We start from the raw sequence: 15,891 nt of genomic DNA on the forward strand, positions 1-15,891 counted from the left end.
ATACACACAGGAAGCAGGGGGAAGAGCCATTAGCATACTGTTATAAAACAGCATTAAAAGACAAGTGTGTTCTGAAGACCTTACTGCAAAATTTTACATGGTTCTGTAGCTAAATCCAGATACAATAAAGCAGAATGGTGAGGTTTGACTGCTTAAAAATGGCAGACAACAACATTCTGGTAAGTTGAAGTGGGAAATATGATGATATTTGATCATAACCAAGATTTATTTGTTACTGTTATAAGGCATATGGATATTGGCACTAGCCAACTGTGTGTTTCATTTCAGAGAGTATATGGAACATTGCCTGTTCTATTCTTAGTCATAACCATTTTCACCCACTTACAGACAAATCTACCAAGCTGAGAAGATGTAGGCTAAATGATGCTTCTTCTGAGACATGTGAAGCATAATTTCTTTTCAATCTGGCACTAACAAAATGTTACCAGTGCCCAACATGCTTGGAGGACAGCACTAAATTCGGTAATGTTCTTTTAGATAACAGATTCACACACTAAGATGTAGCCCATCTCCCTACATGATGGGAAGATGGAGGGTCATCCTACTCACCTAGAGAATGTGTGTCACATTGATCAAACTGCCATTTTCTACAAAAGAATCTTCCTCATGTGACACAACAGATACTGACATATAGAGGCCCGGATGTATGTGAAGTTCTGTACTGAGCCTTGTGAACATGGCTTAAAACACGGCTTTTAAACCTCAACATACTGACAGAAAAAGACTTCACAACAGGGAGGAAGAGGCCCCACGGAAGACAAATTGAATACATCTGCTCAGAAAAGAACTAAAATGAAGCGCAGGAGGAGCTAATTAGCATCAAAATCTGACACTGAAATCCCAGTCTGGCTCATGAAGATCATGACAGTCTCAATGACAATCATGAAACATTAAAAAAAAATGCATCTTAAATGTGATGATACAATATAACAAAAATCAGAAAAATACTCTACATTACTTGTGTTAGTAAAAATATTTAAGAATTTCAGTTATTTGGGAATTTTAGAAATGTAACAGCTGAAAACTAACAACAGCAGCCAGTTATTCTCTTAAATGAAAACTACTCCAGTGCGATTCATTTATTATTAAATTATTATTATTATTATTATTATTATTATTATTATATGTAATTTGAATTTAGTTCTAATGTCACATCAGGCCTTTTTTATTCTCTTTTATTAATCATTTCTTTTTTATTAGTGATGCACCATGATATAATTGGCTGGATAATTTTTTTAAATTAATTTATTGACGGGGTGGCACGGAGGTTGTGGTTTCAAGTCCTGCTTCGGGTAACTGTCTGTGAGGAGTTTGGTGTGTTCTCCCTGTGTCTGCGTGGGTTTCCTCCGGTTCAAAAACACACGCTGGTAGATGGACTGGTGACACAAAAAGTGTCCATAGGTGTGAGTGTGTGTGTGAATGTGTGAGTGCGTGTCGCTCAGTGAAGAAATGGCACCCCCTCCAGGGTGTTTTCCTGCCTTGCGGCCAATGATTCTGGGTAGGACCCGGACCCACCGCGACCCTGAACTGGATAAGTGGTTAAAGACAATGAATGAATGAATTAATTAATTTATTGACCAGCATCTTTTTTCACACTGCGGCAAATGCCCTGTCACTGGACTGTCCCACACACTGGTGGAGAGCTTTGACTGCCCAGGCAGTCTTTGACAGAGGTCTGTGCCATCTGGCACTGTGCCATTTGATGATGGGAGGGAGGGGGGCACATCACCCACCTTTTGAGCTCTCTTACGACTTCTGGCCTCAGATGGCTGAGGCATCACCAGGGAACAGACTGGTGATCTACCAGTGATGGGACCAAAGCTTTGTTATACAGTATTTGTTATATTTTGAAGTTATATTTCTAATGTCGTTAAAATAAATATAATTTATAGAAAAAAGAAAAGAAATTTGATTAAATTGATTAAATGCATGTCTAGGAGATTTGGACCATTATTACATCTACTACATTACTACTACATTATTATAAGAAATGAAAAGTTTTTTCTGACAGTGTTTTTAATTTTAATTATAAACAAAAATTGTAATTATTTTGCATTCTTTATAACAACTTCCAAACAGTCAATGTATTAGCATTATTCCCAAATATTTATTCAATCAGGCTTAAATTCTGATTCAGTTTTAGTGGAAAATCCAAAATACCTCATACAAGTGAAGAACAGGCTTTTGAACAAGCGTTAAAACAACCCCATGATCCTCAGGGGCAGTGATCTTAGACGATGCAGCCGTGCGGCTAACGCGAAGCATAAACTTCACTAAATAATTCAAAAAGAGCATAAGTAATGTACAGCTGAGAGGGAGTGTGTAGTACGCCTCGCTGCACTCTCCAGGAATGCGTAAAGACCACGAAGGAGAGTGTCATTATCCTCAGACCGTGTGCCATTGTGGCTAACAAAGAGGTTAGATGAAGAAGTGCACCTCCCTACTGCTCCCCCCTCAGAGTTGTTCTCTGACTAATGGACACACACATCAGCAAGAAGCCCTGAGCACTGAGTGCCTTTTACTCTGGGCTAGCTCCTCTTTGTCCAGGCCCAGGGCCTCCTCCCACCCACCGTCCTCTTCTGGGCCACTGTATGGACACAGACAGACATTGATGGGTTTTATTGAAACCCTGAAGTCACGCAACTCTAACTGACCCCTACACCATAAAACGGTGGTATTTCCGTTTGACATTTAAAAAAAAAAAAAAGAAAAGCCTGGGAGGGAATGTAAGACAACTACATTAAGGTCACATTACTGATTAAATAAGAGTACTGGAAATGCTCGAAATTTTTACTACATTTTGTTATTTAAGATGTTCATAAACATCCTTTACAATTGTCATAGGAAAGCATGAAATTAAACCGAATGCTTTGTCCCAGCCACACAAGCATAAAGATTTGTGTTTTCATTCAGAAGCTCTGCATCTTTTAAGGTTGAAAGGTGTGTTTGAGCAAACAGATTATACCTTGTACGTGGTTGAATTTGAACTCATCTGTAAGTTTCTATTCACTGCTTAAATTACCACATAAACTCATTTGTAACTTGAGCCATTTATTTTTTTATCACTTTCAGTAGGAGTTTTCCTTCATGCAGTAGTCTCCTGAATTTGGAGACAGTTCCCTTTTAGTAATTTGTAAAAGCTACAAAAATTCAATATTACCTACATATGGAGCAGGAAAAGAGCAACATCCTCATCCCTTTTTATGCTTTTCAATGCTTTTCAAGAGGTCTCTCCAATATCCAGACATGCCCAGATGCCATTTATAGTGGTTTAGCCAATGAATCAAGAGAGAACGGCTGAGCCATTTCAGACCAAATCCCTTAGTTTTTTCTCTATTTACAGAGCCAGGGCTGTGTACAAACACTGAGCTTTTTTCCAGTACACTAACAAACCACAGAGCTAGTAAATGGTGAGGAAACATGCTCTGAATTTTGGATTGCTTTGGATTGTTTTTGGAGTGTTGTGGATTAAAATTTGGATCACTGGTGCAATACACAATACACATGGGATGAGCTGGACTGGTATTTGTGTTCAGTAGCTGACCTCATTATTACTCATCTCAAGGCTCAATCACAGACATGTTCAGCAACATCTAATGTAAAGTCTTACCAAAAGCATAGTTACTGCAGCACAGAGGGTATAAACTATCAATTAATATCCTTGATTTAAGAAAATGTTGGATAAACAGTTCTAAAGATATGTTCTGCATGTCTCCAGCATGTATCTGTTAAACGCCTGGTTTGCCTGGAGTGCTGTGCATTCTAGGCGAGCTTGACGAAGATCAGAAGGCACCACCATCTAAAAAGTAAACAATGCTCTCGTTGACATCTAGTGAATTCTAAGCACTTAAACAGACTACGTTTGTCAACCGCTCATGTTCAGGAAGGATTAGGTAAGATGTGACAAGCGAGCTAGCATCTGTAACTTGAGTCGTTACCCATCAGCAGAGGTCTAGAACACCTGAGAACCCAACCCTGAAGAACATTCCTCACACCTGCATCATGACCCTCATGCTGGTCCATAGCGGATGGCTCATAATGACCCGTATTGCGTGCCTGTGTTGCAACCTCAAACTTGTCATTAGCAGGTTTTAAATGACACACTTCAACCTCTCTAGCAACCATCTGGACCACATCTGCCTTGGCTACATGTTTTTTAGCATGGTGATATTTCAGCTAATGTCACTGTGGGTCATTTGGTGTGGGCCTGTTTTCCACAGAAAATAGCTGCTTTAGCTAAGTGGGTAATACCACTGCCTTTTATGAAGAAGACGAGGGCCTGAATCCTTGCTCTGATTAGCACACCATGGTACATCATTTTAGGGACTTTGGACAATACTCCTAACAATGCATTAATCTACTGTAACATGGCAGGTTGTGGCATCTCTGCTAGACATGAAACAGTTACCAGTTTCACTGTAAACCATAGTATAAATTACTAACCAAAATTAGTCTCCCAGATGCAACTACACTGGCCCAGCAGGTAAAATTGGTTTGTTTTGTGGCAGGGGAAACATGGTGCAGTGACAGAGCTGGTTTCATGTCCTGGTTTCATGCTATATGGACCCTCAAAACCAGGGGAGGTGAAATCAGGAGTAGTAAGCTAATGGGATACCTTTTTGTAACTGTGCTGGATAACATTCTGCCACTAATATTAACATTACGTTCCACCTTAAATCCTTCAAGTGCATATTCTTTGTGCTCTATGAACTATTTGCAGCCAACATGCCTCTTAAAAAGGTACTTCAACTTCATCCCTGTAGCAAACATATTTCCACAAAACAATAAAATTGTGGTCTATATATTAGTGATTACCTGTATAACAAATCTAATAATGATTGCTATCTAAATCTCACTTGATTTTCATAGCTTTAATTATGACAAAAAGGAAAAAAAGACATAGAATTTATAGTTAATTTAGGTCTATTTTATTTACTTCTTTATTTAACTGTATATATATATAGTGCTGGCAATTGTTGTTATTCAGTATAAAATGTTGTGTATATAAGTACATTTTAGCATAATATAACAATGCCATGATAATACTGATAATTATGATAATTCTGGATATGAAAATAGTGATACTGATTCTTCATGTCTAATCGTTAAGCAGTTATTGTTTAAAAGTTACTAAAGTTATTTAGTGAAATAATATTATAAATGTGTATAAATGTCCACAAAATTCTACATGTTAACAGTCATTTTATCCAGGGAAATTGTCTCATTCCTACATATTCTAGCTTGGCTTTTTTTCCGTGGAACGGAGCCTGTTGTTTTTTCAGCGAATGTCGCTAAGGGTCGTCTGATGTGGGCTCACTTTCCATCAGGAGCCCCCATAACAGAAAGCGTCTGTCCTAATGAGCATAAATCTGGTCTGAACACACCAGGTGACAGCCCATTTCTCAAAGGCATCAGAGCTAATGGGATATGAGGGCAAGGAGAACCAGGCTAATCCATCAACTGCCACCAAGATGTAAGGATTTATCCATCACTCTTCCTCAGGATGTAACCATGACAACACATGCATCAACAACAGCCTCAAACTGAGAGCTTTATATATACAGTTATTACAAGCATACTTTAGGTTAGCCATTTTTTGTGTGTATATCAACTGGTTTAAATATATGTTATTGTGTAAGAGTCATATTGTGTTACACCTTAATTCACTGTTCTTTAATTCTAAGGAGATTAGATAAAACATAAACCACCAGAATGAGGAAGGTCAAAGGAAAGTATGACTGTTAAGAACAGGAAGAGCAGCAAAGTTATCCCACCAAAATGGGCATACAGTGCCATTCTGCTGACAGTGTTTCGTAAAATAACAATCCAGTTATGAGAAACTATAGCATTATTTCTGAGCAGTTCTCTTTCCTTAAGTTCTCCCAAAATGATGTATATTCATTTTCAACCCACGGGGTCTTAAGCATATGCAGGAAATCATATGTAGGTGGTTAGAGCTAAGTCCTGGGCCTAGCTTATGAGCATGAAAGCGTCCTAAACACACATACGCAGACACACTTAAGCACTCATACACACTCACCCCTCCCCAGATGAACAGGACCCGAGGGACTGCACGCCTGTTAGGATCCTTGCGTAGGCGCTTGGGCTCTTTAAGACTACAGCATGAACGAATGCATTTTTTACGCCAGTGAGGTCCCTTTCATCGCTAAAATATTCTTCGCTCCGGGTCCTTTGTTGGGCTGACACCCCCATGACCCAAAGTGCTGCCACACCGCCATCCAGCTATCACCATCCCAGATGGGTTTTGGATATAACCCTGTAATTCCATTCTATTTATGCATGTAGCCTTGATCTAATGCATTTCCCTTGCTCTTTACACGGCTGGAACTGCATTATTGCATTACTGTACTTTTAACAGTAAGTATCAGTATGCTTAGATAAAGCTTGTTTATACGTATGTCTCTGCACTATCACACTTACGACTGCAACTAATAATATTTTAAATAAGGAATTAAGCTATTGAGTGTTAATCAATTTACTGACCATCCTTTATTTAGTTTCTGTAGTTAAAATTTCATATTCTATATTGCCGATAGAGAATATATCATCCTTTATTTGTTAATAATACATCGCCCATGGTGTGTTCATGTACTGTCCCCTTAAAACCACACTACTGTGCATGTAGTCATCCAATTAGCATGTAGTACCCTGTCCCATCCAATTTGCCACATAGAAGCATCATGGAGGAGAGTGTGTCTGTTGTTTGGATGTGTTTTGACTTTAGTGAAGATGACACTGAACATAGATGAAAAAAATGATTCAGTGACGAGCAACAGTCTGTTTCAACACTTGAAGTACAATCACATCAAATATGAACAGTGCATGGCTCAAAAAAGAGACTAACATGCTCCCAGCTGCATTGGGAAAAAAATATCCCAGCTTTAATAACATATTGACGCGGGGCTGGCCCCGAAAATTCCGATATTCGTTTGTTGGGTAGGAATTCAGTTTACAATTTTGAGATTTGGATATTTGTTTTTTTTTTTTGTTTGTTTGTTTGTTTTAAATAAATATGGCTATCGATAATGGCTACCCTCCACTCCACATTTATTCAGATATGTCAACATAAAACTGGCTAACACGCTACAGCAACCTACTTACAACCAAGCATGGCAAGGCTACAGTTCATTTTGTCAGCTTTGTGCCTGAAATTAGAGAACCTCCACTCAAACTGGTTAAATTGTGTATACTGTGCCCTTAGTAAGCGAGCATACGTAGCTAGTGAAGCTTCACTGTGAGCCACAGCACCTGGAGAGAGGGATATTAGAGCAGGTGTCAGAAGTTACACCACCCCAATCCCCGAATATTCGAATATCCACCAAAAATAATCCAGAACCAATATATAACACAAAATAAAATATCTAAATAACAATGATATTGATTTTAAAACACATTTTCAATACTGACATTTTTACAGGGTGTTGCAACCAATCAAGCAATCAATTTACAATTTTGTTTAAAAATATTAGTTTTTTAGACCTTTTAGGCAAATCCAGGCCAAAATGTTTGATAGACGGTGATGTCATATTTCTTATGTTCTTGGCAGTTTTTCTGTGGCTTTTATATTTATCATATTAATTTAGGCCATATCATAAAGCCTTATATGAGGGCAAATAAAAAAAGAAAAAAAATTATATATATATATATATATATATATACACACACATTCATTAATCATAAATCGAGACAAGATATTCTTTTAATTGTGAAATTGATTTGCAGTCATATCGCCCAATACTATATTGTCTTGGGTGAACATGCATTATAATTATTTGGATACCTACCCTTCACTGCAGTTTTACTGCCCCACAGCCCAAATGCCATATGTATACCCCTTTAGCTGATGCTTGCCATTGAGCATGGTGACTTTGAGCTCTGCTGTGCAGGTGCTCCTTAGACACATTTTAGTGATCATTCTCTCCTATGGAGATCAAATGTCCAAGCACAACTTTATAATCAAGGGTGAGCTAGAAGGATAAAGCCCCTGGGCTGTGCAGCAGTGGGACGGTGTTCTCTGAATGGTTGGCACTCTGTTAGAGAGGTGTTTGTGGACCCAAATGTATCATCGAACATTAATACTTAACCTCACTAATGGCTGAATGCCATCAAATTCTGCAAAGTTTCAATAACACATGAACTTGGTTGGAACTGTTGGTTGACGCCTGGCAACAGCAGCTACAAAGGAATGTATCTGTGGGCGGAGCAAAGAAGTACACCATTGAATGAAAATGTGCGGCTGTTGCTCTACTGCTCTGCTCTACTCTACTTGTCTGATCTCTGTCACTGTGAAGTCAGTAGGGCACAGCCTCGGCTCTGAGATTTTTCAAGATTCAGTCTCTTTCCCCCAGGGGAAAGACTCTCTCACTCTCTCTCTCTCTCTCTCAGATCACACTTCAAAGCTTTCGTTTCCAGAGCTGTGGATTTCCTCTACGCTGAAGAGAGTGTGAATCTTTCACGGGTTTCCTTCCTTTTGTGGCTGTAACCACCCTTCTTTATCTATGACTCTCTCCCTACACACACCAAGAGTAACAATACCACTCAGAAACACTGACTTTAACTAACTATGCACATGAAAGCAGAGCAAACCTTTCAAATCTAGATAGCAAAGAGCATAATTACAATATGGAATATTAGTTATAAATATTAAAAGCATTTAAACGCTGTGCCAATGTTGTGGTGATTGGGTAGTGACAAAAAAATAATCATAATTCTATTGTAAAGGTGTCAGTGACAAATTAGGTCAAGGCTCTACTGTTAATCATATTCAGTAAAACTCAGACAAAGCACTAATTCATGTACGCAATAGGTTGATTTTGATCATTATTGTTATTGTGAAATATCTCCATCACAATATGTCTTTTTCTGAGCTACCGTCAGCACTTAAAGAATACAAACACAGTATCCAGATCCGCCACATCAGCAGACAGAAAGCTGTGCTGGCTACCACCGCAAACAGACAGATGGGGCTGAGAAAGAGCCAACGTAGAGCAAGGACGATAGTTTTCTCTACCTGGCCTCAGATGGCTGAGGCATCACCAGGGATTGAACCATCTATCTCTCAATGATTGGGCCGACACTTAGACCGCTGCACCACCCGTGCGTCCTGCATTCATGGTTTTTAATCTTCTGAAGCATTTTGTGTTCCGTGAAAGAAAAATGAGGCCAGTTCTGTTCTCTTTTCAATAAAAAATGTAGTTAGTGTCCTATAAGTAATGTTAACATGCATTTTATGCTAAAACAATAAGACAGTGTGATGTAATTTATCAATTTAGTGATTAAAATTACTCTATTGCCCACCTGTAAAATCAAAATCAATATCTGTCAAACAATGTAGCATCCATCCAAATGCATTTACTTGATGAACCTAAGATTAATTTAAGAATTACTCTTACCCACTGCAACGGAAAATCTGACAATAATTCAATTATGAAAAGTTTCAATAAAGTTTAAATAAAACAGTGCCACACAATTCAAACCAGATGCATGGACGTATGAAAATCAATTTCATGTTCTTATATTAAATGAAACTGGCACCTGTACACATCTGCCAATTAATAAGTGTGAAGACAAGGCAATAACAGTTAAAATACTATTTAAAATAATACAGCTATCACAGTGTATGGTGTATCTTTATAAACCTACTAAACCATATTTTGGTGAACTTAAATTCAGAAATTTGCACTATATGTATATGCACTATAACATATAAATGCCAAATACAGACCATTCCTGTAGTGAAATTATGTTACTACTTTAATAGGTCTGGAAATATAACAAAGCATATTTAATGCAAATGTGAGAGAAACCAGAAAAACTGTTAAAACCGGTAAAAATTATTTACTTTGGATTCAATGAACACACAGTCCATAAAACAAAGAAATTTGACACAGTAAAACTAACAGTGGGAGCGGTTAGAAGGCTCATTTGCATATTAAATATTAAAGCATTACAGGATATTGGTTTTGTAAAGGCCAGCATAGCAATAATGTTTAACAAAAATAATTGCCAATACTGGTCAGCCCTGCCATAACTCCACTGCCCTATTGGAATATGGGTCAAAAAATGAATTCTTAAGGAAAATAGAAGTCATAACACCACATCAGCACAATAACCACACAAAGCATTAGATGCTGGTTTCACACAAGATTGTAAACATCTGCTCGTATGTTCTGAGACACGGAGTAGGGTCTAAATCTCAGCCCTGCACCTGCTTTGTTGATATATTCACACTGGCAGGTCCTACAGCCCAGTTTCACTGATGATTAGTTCCATATAACACTGACCAAATGCGTGAAATTGAGCCTACATACATGGCATAACATGTGCATGTCACCCACTGGGGTCTGAGCCTTATTTTTTATGAAATAATTGACATTTCCTGAAATGTTTGCTTCTAAAATATTACAGATTGCAAAAGCCCAGTGAGTGTCCCACTGGAAATTATTCAAATAATAAAGAAAATCTCTATATGCACCTACATGGTCATTATTTTGGAGCCATTATTGTGCATTATGGGAATGGTTCTTTGTTTCCATGTTTGCCACGTTTGCCATTTACGGACACTGAATTAACCCCCGATTACATTTTTGACAGACCAACGCAATCGCAAAATATGCATCGCAATATTTAATTTATTTGAAAATTGAAGTGCAAATATTCAGTGTGAAAACAAATATTATAGCAATCCTAGACGGGTTTATTGTAATTCATCACATGAACAATAAATATGCCAACAACGTACATTCCTCAGATTTGCAAGCGCCAATATTTTTACATATGTTTTTAAATAAACAAGGCCCAGAAGGGATTTTTTTCTATATAATTTATATAAATACTTTCTACAACAAACAAAATAATATAACACAAAATATAATTACTGCCACAAATTTAAAATATTTAAAAAACACAAAAACAGCATAATACGTAAATATAAACTGTGTTAATACTAATTAAATATGTTTATAATTATTACCAAAACATGCAAATCAACAAACAAACAAATAAGGGGGACAAAAACTGTGCTCAAGATGTTAGGGTCAAACTGGGTCAAATGAACTTGAATATTCACATACTATACTTCAGTACTTTATCATATAATACAGGTAATACAGATACTCCGTATAATAATCAGGGATACAGGCAGTACTACGTGAAATGCTATACTCAGGTAAGCACTCAGTGATATACTTAGTAATATCCACTCCATTACTAAGTCATACATTCAGTAACATCAGGAACAAACTCGAGCAATAAACGTATTACCCCTGAGGAATCTTCAAGTTTATCTGTCAAGTACCAAAGGACACCACCTGGTCTAATTCCATCCAAAGCCCCTCTCTAAAACAGTGAAACAGAGAGTTGTTTTTGCGGCTCTGAGCCAAACACTGACGCAGCAGAAAGACAAGAATACGCTGCTCTTTTACTCACCGAGAAACACAGAAGAGCCTCGAAGAACTTCTCCAACTCCCCTTCTCCTCCTTCTCCAGTGGACTGCGGCCAGTTAAACCTCCATTTCTCTGTACGTTCCTCCCAGTTTTATTCAGGTCTTCTCTGCGCCTGTGTGTGCGTGTGCGTGTGTGTATCCCACCTAGGCAGGACCTTTATTCCCCGCAATTTAGACACAAGCGAAAGCACTGTGTGTTCCACCCGTTTTAAGACGGGACACGCCCACTAGCGCTCTGATTGGCTGATGGATCGGATCTTCATCTCAGGAAATATTTTTAAATATTTTGAATTGGTTTATTTTATTTTGTTGAACTGCTTTTTGTAAACGGAAATACCTTTAATGTATAATAAAATTATTATTATTATTATTATTATTATTGTTGTTGTTGTTGTTGTTGTTGTTGTTATTTTGGTTTGCATGTTTGTTTGTTTTGGGTTTGTTTTTGGGATTGCCTTACCATCACCAGTTAAATACCCAGGCCTTTACATTTTTATATCTACATTTTTCTTTTTATTTCCATTTTACTGTTTCATCTTTAATGACAATATTTCAACTTAAGGATGGTTTTAAGTTACTCCACCAAGCTCTTTAAGTGCTTTTACTTCGTGTGTAAGTTATCAGGTCATTAATGTCATGATTTAAGAGTTTCTCCTAAACAAGACCAAGCAGATCTTCACTGTCACTGAGAAACTACGCCTCAGGTTTTATTAGAACCTTAAAAGCCCTAAATGCAGTAAAAATGAACATTTCTGCCTTTCTGTAAAACTACATCATGTAAACACCAGAGACTAATATATGTATATGCAGAGAGTACAATGGATGAACATAGATAAACCATAACATTAAAATGCTCCCCTTGTTTATACAATCAATGTCCATTTGATCAACCCCACTGCTGAACATAGGTTCACTTCATTTTAGTTCTAAAATTACAGACTGTAGTCCATCTGTTGTTCTACATACACTGATAGACCTTTTCATTGTGTTCTTCAATGGTCAGGACCCCTATAGGACAGGTATCATTTGAGTAGAGGATCAATTTCAACACTGCAGTGATACTGACATGGCAGTGGCTTGTTTTTGTGTTGTATTGTATTAGTACCCATGTTAAATCAACACTATTAGTGTTAACTTAACAATGAGAGTGTTAAATTATTACACTAACAGTGTTAATTTAACACTAATAGTGTTGATTTAACACTGGTGAATTTGCTGTGTACAAGTGGATAAGACACAGCAGTGATGCTTGAGTTTATAAACACAGTGTCTACTCAATTAGATGCAAATACTTAATACTTTGAAGATGTAAAGTCATAGGGAGTATCTCATCTGTTGCTGTAAAGTTTGTGTTGGGCACCCTCAATTCCAGTGGTCATTTCTGTGCCTGATCCACTCATACCAGCCCAATACACACTAACAAACCACCACGTCAGTGTCACTGCAGGGATGAGAATAAGTCCTTCTGAGTTGTTAGAAGTCCTTTTTCCATCTTTCCAACTTTGTGCTTTGGAATCACCTCTTATTTACCTTTGACTTTTCATTTCTTTATGAGTGTGGATTGTTTATGTCTAATCTACTCATACATATCAAATGTACTTAAAGGGAATTTAAACTGAAAATTAAATACCTTGTGTCTTTGAGTTTTATAAAGCAATAAATACAAGGGCCAAATTTTGGCTCTCCTACACTGGACTGTCCACTGTGTGTGATGATAATGACCAGCAATAAGCCGTATATAGGATAAAAAAAAATAAATCTACACTTCCACTTATGTAAAAATTTCCAATACACAATAGTTGATAATGATTATGGCCTATATATTACACATTTAAAAGCTTTACATGATGACACAAGGTCACAGCAGTAAAGCCTGAATGGAAGTTTTATGATTTTTTTTTCCCCCACCTGTTTTCGGGTAGATCCCGCCTCTTATTGCTGGGATTTGCTGATAGGGTCCCGCCCCTGCTTTATAATTGGCTGGCAGTTTACACGAAAAGTATTAGTTTTTAAGCACAAATTTATTTTGTTCGATGTGTTTGTTCACCTAGTCCAAGAGTCTAAATGTGTTTCATTAAGAAATATACATATATATTGCTTTTAAAAAATACTAATGACAAATGAATACGCAATGCTTTGTCATCTGAACAGAATACAATTCCTTCACTCATTCATTCAATTTCTGTAACCACTTATTCAATTCAGGGTCACGGTGGTGCCGGAGCCTACCCAGAATCACTGGTCACGAGGCAGGAACACACCCTGGAGGGGGCGCCAGTCCTTCACAGGGTGACACACACACTCACACCTATGTTCACTTTTGAGTCACTATATTGAATCCATCTACCAACCTGTGTTTTTATATTATGGGAGGAAACCAGAGCACCTGGAGGAAACCCAGGCAAATACGAGGAGAACACACCAAACACCTCACAGAGAGTCACCCAGAGTAGGACTTGAACCCACAACCTCCTGGAACTGTGTGAGTGCGACACTACCTGCTGCGCCACCGTGCCACCCCCGAATAATATTCAACCCAGGAAAATAGAAATATGAACTAAATGTAAAGGAATTCAAGGGAACAGAGGAAAAAATAGGATATTAAATACATTTTTTATTTATTATTATTTTCACAATACATTTATACAGTAAATACTTTAGAGTACTCAGCACTGTCCTACTCACCTCTTATGTAATTCACACTAATCCCCGGAAAAGATTTTCTGGTTGAAAGACTAGGAAATTCTTTATCTGATAATGCATCGTGAAACTGGAAGTGGTGAGATTAGTGGCTAACATTTAGGATTGATTGACAACACAGGAATTCCCAGCAGTGGCATGAACTATTTGCATAATGAATGCTGGGTATTGTATAGAGACAAGAAACAAAATCATTAACTCTGAGGAACTCTTAAGTTTGAGGAGTGCTTCACCACAGAATACCGCACAGAAATACAGATCAAATATACTGTTAAGTGCTAGTTTACTCTTTTAGTGACATGGCATTGATTAAATATGATTCATACTTTGGAATCTATGATATGCTGTCGTTTTCATTTAATGAGCCAAAATAATGAATGCTCTCAGGAAACCGCTCTGTTAAGAGGCATTAATACCATTGAATAAATCTTTCAGCCACCACTTGAAGAAATGAGGGTTTAGATTAAAGGCAAAAATGTGAGGAATGTTCTTTGAACCACTGTCTTCTGCACATACTCAGCTCCATTTGATGGTGTCCTATAGGCATAAAGATGCTGAATGTGTTAGGTGCTTCACACTCCAGTTCTACAAGACTTTAAAAATGTTGGCTCATGGTTCTAATATGTGTACTATGTTCAATGGACAAGCCCCTAAAATGTACATTTGGCTAGGTCTGTAAGAGGAGTAACGTTGCTTGTCACTCTGGATAAGAGCTTCTGCCAATTTCTATAAATGATACACTCTAAAGAAACAATTGTTGAGAGAATACAAAATATCAGAACAACATTTTCATAACAGTAATTAGTAGTTAGACTTCTTAAAGTTAACCTCTTTAACAAACCAAACCCAGGCCTTTGATTGAAGATATATTGACCATCTTGATCTAGGATGTAAAGTGATGGAGCACTATTTAATACCGCTGGGATGAATTTGGAGTAAAGCTTGTGATTCACAGCCAATCAGCCTACATCAGTACCTGACCTCCCACACCTCACACACACACACTCTTCATGCTCCTACAGAAGAATACAGGCCCTCACATCCAGACTCTACAACAGCTCCCTCCCCTAGTATCTCAGACTCTTCAACAACTAGTGACTGAACTGAACAAACACATGCATACACACACACAAAGACACACACACACATATACACCACTCCTCTGGCACATTGGACATTGGATTTCCCCCATGTATACTTTTAATATGGAAGTCAAATAAACATCAGTCAATAAAGTAGTAGCTCAAATCTAGTGGTTATAATCCTTTAGAAATTTTAGATGGTATTTTTTAATGTAGAAAGTGATCACTCATTCCCCTTCTGTAACCATGTCATCTGATCAGGGTTGCAGTGGGTCCAGAGCCTACAAAGAATCACTAACCACAAGACAGGAACACACCATTGCAGGGAATCACACACACAATTTCACTCACACCTGTGGACAATTTCAGACAGCCAATCCACCAACACATGAGTTTGGATTGTGAGAGGGGAGAAAAAAATTTCCACCAAAGTCCTCAAAGACAGTGACCCATGACATGGATCAAGCCCAGAACGCCATCCTGGATCCTGGAGCTTTGTTGCAACAACACCACCTGCAGAGCTACTGTTGTTCATTCATTCATTCATTATCCAGTTCAGGGTCGCGGTGAGTCTGGAGCCTACCCGGAATCACTGGGTGCAAGACAAGAACACACCCTGGAGGG

General features: G+C 37.9%; 1 protein-coding gene across 1 annotated transcript in view; it reads right to left on the reverse strand.

Moving 5' to 3' along the window:
- lypd6 (LY6/PLAUR domain containing 6) overlaps window positions 1-11,615 on the reverse strand; it is a 37,175-nt gene extending 25,560 nt beyond the window's left edge. The window contains exon 1 of the mRNA XM_066641341.1: window positions 11,470-11,615. The gene's annotated coding sequence lies outside the window, so the exon portion shown is untranslated. The remainder of the gene's footprint in view (window positions 1-11,469) is intronic.
- Between the last annotated feature and the right edge of the window lie 4,276 nt (window positions 11,616-15,891).

The sequence above is a fragment of the Hoplias malabaricus genome, chromosome 12 (assembly GCF_029633855.1).
Source record: "Hoplias malabaricus isolate fHopMal1 chromosome 12, fHopMal1.hap1, whole genome shotgun sequence".
NCBI lineage: Eukaryota > Metazoa > Chordata > Actinopteri > Characiformes > Erythrinidae > Hoplias > Hoplias malabaricus.